This window comes from Rhinoraja longicauda, chromosome 14, assembly GCF_053455715.1.
Source record: "Rhinoraja longicauda isolate Sanriku21f chromosome 14, sRhiLon1.1, whole genome shotgun sequence".
NCBI classification, from domain to species: Eukaryota; Metazoa; Chordata; class Chondrichthyes; order Rajiformes; family Arhynchobatidae; genus Rhinoraja; species Rhinoraja longicauda.
Window position 1 is genome coordinate 53177790 of NC_135966.1, and position 9925 is coordinate 53187714.

The window sequence follows — 9925 nt, forward strand, 5'->3', positions numbered from 1 at the left end:
GTGTCACTCCGCCCACGTGTCACTCCACCCATCGCGTCACTCCGCCTGGTTCTGGTTGATTACTGCGCAAACACCCCTAAACTCCATCCAAGGACCCAAACAGGTGAGACAGAGGTTCACCTGCACCTCATCTATTGCATCCGCTGCTCCAGATGTCAACTTATTTACATCGGCGAAACCAAAAGCAGGCTAGGCGATCACTTCACTCAACACCTGCGCTCAGTCCGCACTAACCAATCTGATCTCCCGGAGGCTGAGCACTTCAACTCCCCCTCCCATTCCCAGTCTGACCTTTCTGTCATGGGCCTCCTCCAGTGCCATAGTGAGTCCCACCGGAAGTTGGAGGAACAGCCCTCAGAGTTACTCCAGCATTTTGTGAATAAATACCTTCGATTTGTACCAGCATCTGCAGTTATTTTCTTATACTACCTCATAAGTGGTTATCTCGCGCAGGTTGGAGTGAGTAGAGTAATGATTAAATTTTGAAGTGGGCCTTTTCGACCAAGTTGATGTCTTGTTGATACTGCACCAACCACCGCTGTTGGGCAATAAACGTGCAGTCTCTCATGCATGCAGTTGCAGATCTAGTTGCTCAATCCCCTTTTTAAATGACTGAATATCGGGAGCGGCACGTGTGGTAGTAACATATTCCATTTCCTTATCGTCCTTGGGTAAAGGGAATATTGGTAGCAACGTTTATTGAAATTTAGCGAGTTGATGATGTATTTTGTCTTGTTTCATGGCGGTTGGTGCTCTTGGATGACGGAAGATTTGATGGCGTGATTTTGTGAATCTCCTTGTAAATTGCAATAAGTGCAATAATCACCCACTCCAGCCCACTCCGCCGCCCGGCCCATCGTGTCCACTCCGCCATTCAATTCTGGCTGAAGATAGACACAAAAAGCTGGAGCAACTCAGCAGGACAGGCAGCATCTCTGGAGAGAAGGAATGGGTGATTTTTCACGTTGAGATTCTTCCTCAGATTCAATCATGGCTGATCTCTGCCTCCTAATCCCATTTTCCTGCCTTCTCCCCATTACCCTTGACACCCCTTCTAATCAAGAATCTGTCTATCTCTGCCTTAAAAATATCTACTGACTTGGCCTCCACAGCCTTCTGTGGCAATGAGTTCCACAGATTCACCACCCTCTGACTAAAGAGGTTTCTTCTCAGTTTAATAAACAGCGCAGTTGGCACTTTAATAAATGAAGGTCACCTGTATGGTCGTGAGTCGTCTCCTCAGTCGCCCAAAGAGTCGTAGCATCTTTCTGGTCGCCGCTGGATTTTCAGAATGTTGAAACATTTTCGGCAACAGTGGGTTTGACACCAATGAGCATAGCTTGACGTCTCCTGACATAGGTGCTGCCGTAGGTTGTCACCAGGTGACGTAGGTTGTCGCCGGTGCTGACTTTGGTGAATTCCATTGATGTATGAAGATATTGTATTTCAGAGTAGTGTCTCATGGCATCACTTTCAAATATTTTAATTTCATATATTTTGAACAATAAAACAAACACAAACACAAGCATTGTACTGCATTGAAAATTTAAACTCTTGAGGATGTGGGTGGTCCTGAAAAGGGGCTTTTCTTGTGGTCTGTTGTGGGCTCTCTTCCTGGAGTGGTGGACTTCTGTTTGTGGTGGTGTGGGCTGTTTGCTGCTGGTCTTCAGATCATGTGTTCTGACATGGTACACTGCCTAGTTCGGAGTTGTAGTAAGTGCAGAGATGGTCTCTCTGGTCCTTGGCTCTCTTGTTGGAGGTGTTTCCTGGCAATATTTCTAGTCCCACCATCGGTTCAGCCTGTCCTCCAGTTCTCCATAAGCCTGGTGTGATGTCCACTCGCTCACCCTCCACCATGGCTGCTGCTGCTGCACTTCTGGTACAGATCAGGTTGTGGAGGACACATGCTGCGTAGACAATGGTCTGCACATTCTTGGGCTCCTGCTCCATCGTAGTCAGCAAGCATCTGAATCTGCTGGAGAGGATGCCTCATCTTCTTGCTGGAGCTCAGTTATCAGGTTGTCATACTGGCCTCTTGGGTCTCTTCAGGGACATGGGCGTCAACCACACAGACCTCTTCTTGGGACAGGCCCTTGATCAGAATGATTCCAAGGATGTGGGGTTTCATTTAAAAGGTCAGACTGGAGAAGCTGTGGCTGTTTTTCTTGGAACAAAGGTTAAAAGGAGAATTGATAAGGTGCACAAGATCGAGATCAGAAATGGAATATGGAGCCAATCTACCCATTAAGGGATAGTCGAATTGTATGCAAAGCAAAGAATTTCACAGTATCTAGGTACGTGATAATAAAGTACCATGGAACCATTGAGATCTGCAGTAATGATTCTGACAAGATTGCTCTTCTCAGAGCTGGCATCGATTCAATTGGCTGAACAGCTATCTTCATTGCTCAACAATTCCATCGTTCTGTTTTTATAGAATCATTATTGTATTGAGACAAACGTATTGTAGCGGCCAGCTTCTCGTCTATCAATTAGCTCCCAAGCTGCCACTTGCATAGACCGGGTGAGCGATAAGCATAATGACTCGAACAAGTAATAGCAGAGATCCTCCTCGACATTTGAACAGTTAATCGTCTTTATTTTGAAGGTGCAATAAACATATTGGCATATCTCTTGTCATCGACTGGTTATTGATTTGCGAGGTAAAATTCCATATCTTACCACAGTCTATGCGATCGATACGAATTGACAGATATAACTTCGGCGGAGTCTGTATTAATCTTCTTGTTAATAACACCACTCTGGAGGAAGTTATGTCCTACTACGAAACACATGATGAACGTATTCGCGGGTTGAAGATGGCCTGAATGACCACAGTGACAGACTGGTGAACGCCGAAGCCACCATAGTCAAGTCAAATTTATTTGTCACATACACATACACGATATGCAGTGAAATGAAAGTGGCAATGCCTGCGGGTTGTGCACAAAAAGAATTACAGTTACAGCATATAAATAAAGTTAATAAGTTACTATTAGTGTCGACAAAAATTTAGTCTCTGGGGTTATAAAAGTTGACAGTCCTGATGGCCTGTGGGAAGAAGCTCCATCTCATCCTCTCCGTTTTCACAGCTTGACAGCGGAGGCGATTGCCTGATTGTAGCATCTGGAACAGTCCGTTACTGGGGTGGCAGGGGTCCCTCATGATCTTGCTTGCTCTGGATCTGCACCTCCTGATGTATAGGTCCTGCAGGGGGACGAGTGTAGTTCCCATGGTGCGTTCTGCCGAATGCACTACTCTCTGCAGGGCCATCCTGTCCTGGGCAGAGCTGTTCCCAAACTAGACTGTAATGTTGCCGGACAGGATGCTCTCTACAGCCCCAGAGTAGAAGCAATGAAGGATCCTCAGAGACACTCTGAATTTCCTCAGTTGTCTAAGGTGGTAAAGGCGCTGCTTAGCCTTACCCACCAGTGCGGCAATGTGCGTTGCCCACGTCAGATCCTCTGCGATGCGGACTCCCAAGTATTTAAAACTGCTCACCCTATCCACAATAGATCCATTTATCTCCAGTGGCGTGTACGTCCTTGGATGTTTAGCCCTTCTGAAGTCCACAATCAGCTCCTTTGTTTTAGTGACATTCAAGAGTAGGCTATTGCCCTGACACCAGAGTGCCAGATCAGCCACCTCCTCCCGGTAGGCCTTCTCATCGTTGTTGGAGATCCGGCCCACCACCACAGTGTCATCAGCAAACTTGATGATGGAGTTTGAGCTGAACCTGGCCCCACAGTCATGTGTGTACAGGGAATACAGTAGGGGGCTAAGGACGCAGCCCTGGGGGGATCCTATGTTCAGGGTGAGGGAGCTAGATGTGTGTTCCCCCATCCTGACCACTTGGGGCCTGGCAGTGAGAAAGTCCAGGACCCAGGCACACAGAGGGGTGCTAAGCCCCAGTTCCAGCAGCTTCTCAACCAGTCTGCTGGGGACTATTGTGTTGAATGCTGAACTAAAGTCAATGAACAGCATCCTCACATAGCCCCCCTGGCTGTCCAGATGAGAGAGAGCGGTGTGTAGAACCTGGGAGACCGCATCATCCGTGGACCTGTTCGGACAGTATGCGAACTGTAGTGGGTCCATGTTGCGAGGAAGGAGGGCGCAGATGTGCTTCTTGACTAGCCTCTCAAAGCATTTCATGACAACCGAGGTGAGGGCCACCGGTCGGTAGTCATTTAAACACGCTGGAGAGGCATTCTTTGGCACCGGTACAATGATGGATCTTTTGAAGCATGCAGGGACCACGGACTTTGCCAAGGAGAGGTTGAATATTGTGGTGAGCACTATTGTGGTAGCTACATTACAGAATGAAAACACACATCTGAAAGGGAAGCTAGATGACCTCGAGAATCGGTCGCGGAGATCTAACCTAAGGGTGGTCGGAATTCCTGAAAAATTGGAAAGTTTGGACCCTGTCAAATTTATGACTGAGTTTTTTGAAGAAGTGCTGGGGTCTGATTTCTTCCCAAGACCTCTCATGCTTTCGCGTGCTCACCGAGTTGGACCTACTCCAACGAATGCCTTGAATACCAAGCCATCTAGACCAAGAGTGTTTCTGGTTCTTTTTCACTACTTTCAGGACAAACATCGCATCATCACCAGATGGAGGCAGGAACTGTCTTTCCGTGGGCACCGGGTGTTTTTTCATGAGGATTTCAGCGTGGAGCTGGGGAGAAAAGGTGCAGCTTTTAGGGAGATAAAATCCCTGCTCTACAAAAGGGGTTCGGTTCAGCCTCCTGTATCCTGCCCGGCTCCAGGTCACTCATGAAGGTAAAATACACTACTTCAATACACCAGAAGCTGCCAAAGAGTTTTACTACTCCTGCTGGGGAGATGATGGCCGTGAAGACCAATGACTTTTTAGGATATTTATGCGGCATTAGCACAGCCTCTTACGTCGGTAAACTGTAAATTTTTGTAATTGTGGAATTCGATTGAGCTGGATTGCCATGCCGCTGAATCTGATCAATGAGTCGAGGACTTTCAACCAGCAAAAACGTAAAGGTCTGGAATTGCTCTCTGGGGTGCAATTTGTATTCCTTTTGTTTTCGTAATGCTTTGCTTAATCTGTGTTATCCTTAGCCTATATACCTCAAAGGCAACGGTAGAACAAACAGCGGGACAATTTTTGAGGAAGGGAGCCACCTTCAATTGGATTTAAAGTTTTATTTAGGGAGCGCATCGGAAGTTTTTTTGTTTTGTAATGCCTGCGATCATCCTCAGTTGGGGAAGAAGATCTAGGTTTTGGGGGTTAAATGTATTTTTTTGTTATTGTAAGGGGATGAGGGAAATGTTTTGGGTATTGGCAGCGTACTTTTTGAATATCACAAATGCACTAGACCTTTTTTTTTGTGTTTTCACATGCAGCCTTTGCATTGTTTTGGATGGCAGGTCCTGTATGTATTCTTGAAATATGTATTTTAAATTATGGCTAATGGTAACATTGATGGAGGCCATCCTGTGAGGTTTACATCCTGGAATGTAAAGGGGCTTAATGGTCCTGTTAAAAGAGCTAAAGTTTTTTCTCATTTAAAACAATTAAAAACAGATATATTACTTCTACAAGAAACTCACTTAAGATTGGAAGATCATAATAGATTGCGTAAAACGTGGGTGAGTCAGATTTTTCACTCTAGATTTAATAGCAGGTACAGGGGTGTGGCAATATTAATCGCCAAAAGAATACAGTTTACACCATCTGAAGTAGTCAGTGACCCTAATGACCGGTTTATTATAGTTTCTGGATCTCTTTTTCAAAAACCTGTCGTCTTAGTGAATGTTTATGCCCCTAATTGGGATGATGTCTACTTTGCAAATAAGGTTTTGTCATTAATACCTGATCTGAACACGCGTCAGCTAATCTTTTCGGGAGACCTAAACTGTGCTATTGATCCATTGCTTGATAGGTCTAGTTCCAAGGGGATATCTTCTGGTATGGCAAAGACCTTCTCACTGTTTATGCAACAAAATGGCTATGTGGACCCCTGGAGATTCTTGAACCCAAATGCTAGGCAATTCTCTTTTTTTTCTCATGTTCACTGCTCTTTCTCCAGAATAGATTACTTCTTTATAGACAGCTCCTTTATTCCTATGGTTAAGAAAATTGAATATACTGCCATAGTAATATCAGATCACTCGCCTGTGATACTGGACCTAGATTTTCCTTTAAACATTAGAGAACGACCTCTTTCGCTTTCCAATGAGAAATTCTGCAGTTTTGTATTGCTAACAGAGACATATTCCTCGAGACTAATAAAACCAAGTCGGTATCATGCTCTTTACTTTGGGAGACTTTAAAAGCTTATTTGAGAGGTCAAATCATATCTTATACCTCATACGCTAATAAAGAACGTAAGAGGGAAATGCAAACCCTGTCACAATCCATCTTGGCTCTGGACAAGCAATACTCAGAGCAACCCACTGCTGAATTATATAAAAGCCGTGCTGATTTACAAGCAAAATTTAATCTTCTATCTACTAACCAATCGGAACAACTAATTCTCAGGACTCATGGTCTCTATTATGAACTAGCACAAGTGTGCCCGTTGGGCCCGTCCTCGTAGGGTTTCCATTGTAACCGGGAGGATGGGAGGGAGGGAAAGGGGAGGGAAGGGGGGAGGGGAGGGTGGAGTGGAGGGGGGAGGGGGGGGGGAGGGTGATGGGGAGGGAGAGGGGAGGGAGGGGGTGGAGGGGAGGGTCTATTTTACTTTAAAATAAACAGCGTTCTTTGTTGAAAAGGAAATAAACTTATCTATAGAGCATCAGCTTTTTTAAAATAAATAAAATAAAACTTAATGAAAATCACATTCCTCATTTTAAATAAATGTCATTGTTATAAATGAAATCAAACAGCGGGAGAGGCGACGGCGACTGCACCTCCCGGCGGTCAGCGCTGCTGGGACGGGAGGGATGAGGGAGGGAGGAGAGTGGGGAGGGAGGGGGACCTCCCCTTTTCCCAGTACTCTTCTTTCCCAAACCACCAAGCCCCCTGTTGTCCCCCTCCCCAGTCCCCATTCTCAGACCCCCCCATTCTCTCTCCCCCAGATACACTCTTACTCTCCCCCCCCCTTCCCCAGCACACCCCTTTCCCCGTTGGGCCCGTCCTCGTAGGGTTTCCATTGTAACCGTGAGGCAGGGAGGGAGGGGGGAGGGAGGGAGGAGGGAGGTGTGGAGGGAGGAGGGGAGGGGGAGGGAGGGGGGGAGGGGAGGGGGAGGGGGGAAGGGGGGGGAGGTGGAGGGAGGGGGGAGGGAGAGGGGGAGGGGTGGGGGGAAGGGGGGAGGGAGGGAGGGTGGAAGGGGGATTGAGGGGGACCTCCCCTTTTCCCAGTACCCCTCTTTCCCCGTTGGGCACGTCCTCGTAGGATTTCCATTGTAACCGGGAGGAGGGGAGGGAGGGAAGGGGGAGGGAGGAGGGAGGTGTGGAGGGAGGAGCGGAGGGGGAGGGAGGGAGGGGAGGGGGGAGGGGAGGGGGGGGGAAGGGGAGGAAGGGAGAGGGGGGAGGGGGAGGGAGGGGGAGAGAGGGGGGAGGGAGGGGGAGGGTAAGGGCGGAGGGAGGGGGACCTCCCCTTTTCCCAGTACCCCTCTTTCTCCGTTGGGCCCGTCCTCGTAGGGTTTACATTGTAACCGGGAGGAGGGGAGGGAGGGAGGAGGGAGGTGTGGAGGGAGGAGGGGAGGGGGAGAGGGGGGAAGGGGGGAGGGAGAGGGGAGGGAAGGGGGTAGGGGGGGAGGGTGGGGAGAGGGAGGGGGAGGGGATGGGGGAAGGGGGAGGGAGGGGGACCTCCCGTTTTCCCAGTACCCCTCTTTCCCCGTTGGGCCCGTCCTCGTAGGGTTTCCATTGTAACCGGGAGGCGGGGAGGGTGGGGGGAGGGAGGGAGGTGTGGAGGGAGGAGGAGAAGGAAGGGGGGGAGGGGAGGGGTGAAGGGGGGAAGGGGGGGAGCTGGAGGGAGGGGGGAGGGAGGGGGGGAAGGTGGAGGGAGGGGGACCTCCCATTTTTCCAGTACCCCTCTTTCCCCGTTGGGCCCGTCCTCGTAGGGTTTCCATTGTAACCGGGAGGCGGGGATGGAGGGGGGAGGGAGGGGGAAGGGGGGAGGGAGGGGGACCTCCCCTTTTCCCAGTACCCCTCTTTCCCCGTTGGGCCCGTCCCCGAGGGGTGAGGGAGGTGGGGAGGGATGGGGTGGAAGTTGGGGAAGAGGGGGGGAGGGAGTGGGGATGGAGTGGGGAGGAAGGGGTTGAGGGGGGAAGGGGGACCTCCCCTTTCTTTTTTCGAAACACTTGCCCCGGTGGCCCACGAGCATATGGGCCCCATGCTGATCTGTGTATGTTAAGTGACTTGCAATAAAAAACACAACTTTAAAAAACAATCAGCTGCTTTTCGCAACAATGTTGAACCCATCTCACACAAGCATTGTGACGTCACAAGCTGAAGACCTTGAAAAAAAAGGTTAAAAATAAAAAGATGTAAATTTGTAAAGAGTAGACACCCAATAGCAGCTGCTTGTCCATTGTGACATCACAGGCTGAAGGGGGGGGGGGGGAGGGGGGGCAGCTCGAGCTCATCTCACAGGGGCATTGTGACATCACAAGCTGAAGACTAAATCCGCACCGCAGCGCCCCCCTGAAAAGGGGGGGGGGGGGCAGCGCTTTAAAACCTCTGTAACTTAAAAAACATGCGACTAAATCAAATGGAAAATATCACGGCCGGTCGTTTGGGAGGTTGGCGATTAAGGCGGTGTGAAAACCGTCACGCTACGGTTCACCGTTTTGCCGCAATCGCTGTTACGCGCGAACATATCAAATATTCAGGTCAAACCCAAAAAAATATATATAAACAAGATCTGAGTTTTAATAGTATACTAGACCAAGTGGGCCCGTTGGGCCCGTCCTCGTAGGGTTTCCATTGTAACCGGGAGGCGGGGAGGGAGGTGGGAGGGAGGGGGGAGGGGGACCACCTGTTTTCCCAGTACCCCTCTTTACCCGTTGTGGGATGGGAGGGGGGAGGGAGAGGGGAGGGAGGGGGTAGGGGGAAGGGAGGGGGGAGGGAGGGAGGGGAGGGGGGAAGGGGGAGGGGGGAAGGGGAGAGGGAAGGGGGTGAGGGAGGAGGACCTCCCCTTTTCCCAGTACCCCTCTTTCCCCGTTGTGCCCGTCCTTGTAGGGTTTCCATTGTAACCGGGAGGCGGGGAGGGAGGGGGGAGGGAGGGTGGAGTGGAGGGAGGAGGGGAGGGGGAGGAGAGGGGGAAAAGGGGGAGGGAGAGGGGAGGGAAGGGGGTAGGGGTGGAGGGGGAAAGGGGAAGGGGAGGTAGGGGGATGGAGGGGGGATGGGAGGGGGAAGGGGGGAGGGAGGGGGCTCTCCCCTTTTCCCAGTACCCCTCTTTCCCCGTTGGGCCCGTCCTCGTAGGGATTCCATTGTAACCGGGAGGAGGGGAGGGAGGGAAGGGGGAGGGAGGGAGGAGGGGAGGGAGGGGGGAAGGGGAGGGCGGAAAGGGGGGGAGGGGGAAAGGGGGGAGGGGGAAAGGGGGGAGGGAGAAGGGAAGGGGGGGAGGGGGAGGGAGGGGGGAGGTAGGGGAGGGGGAGGGGGGAAGGGGGAGGGAGGGGGACCTCCCCTTTTCCCAGTACCCCTCTTTCCCCGTTGGGCCCGTCCTCGTAGGGTTTCCATTGTAACCGGGAGGAGGGGAGGGAAGGAAGGGGGAGGGAGGGAGGGAGGTGGGGAGGGAGGGGGGGAGGGGGGAAGGGGGGGAGGGGGGGAGAGTGGGGGAGGGGGTAGAGGGGGAGGGAGGGGGACCTCCCCCTTTCACAGTACCCCTCTTTCCCCGTTGGGCCTGTCCTCGTAGGGTTTCCATTGTAACCGGGAGGACGGGAGGGAGGGAAGGGGGAGGGAGGGAGGAGGGAGGTGTGGAGGGAGGAGGGAGGTGTGGAG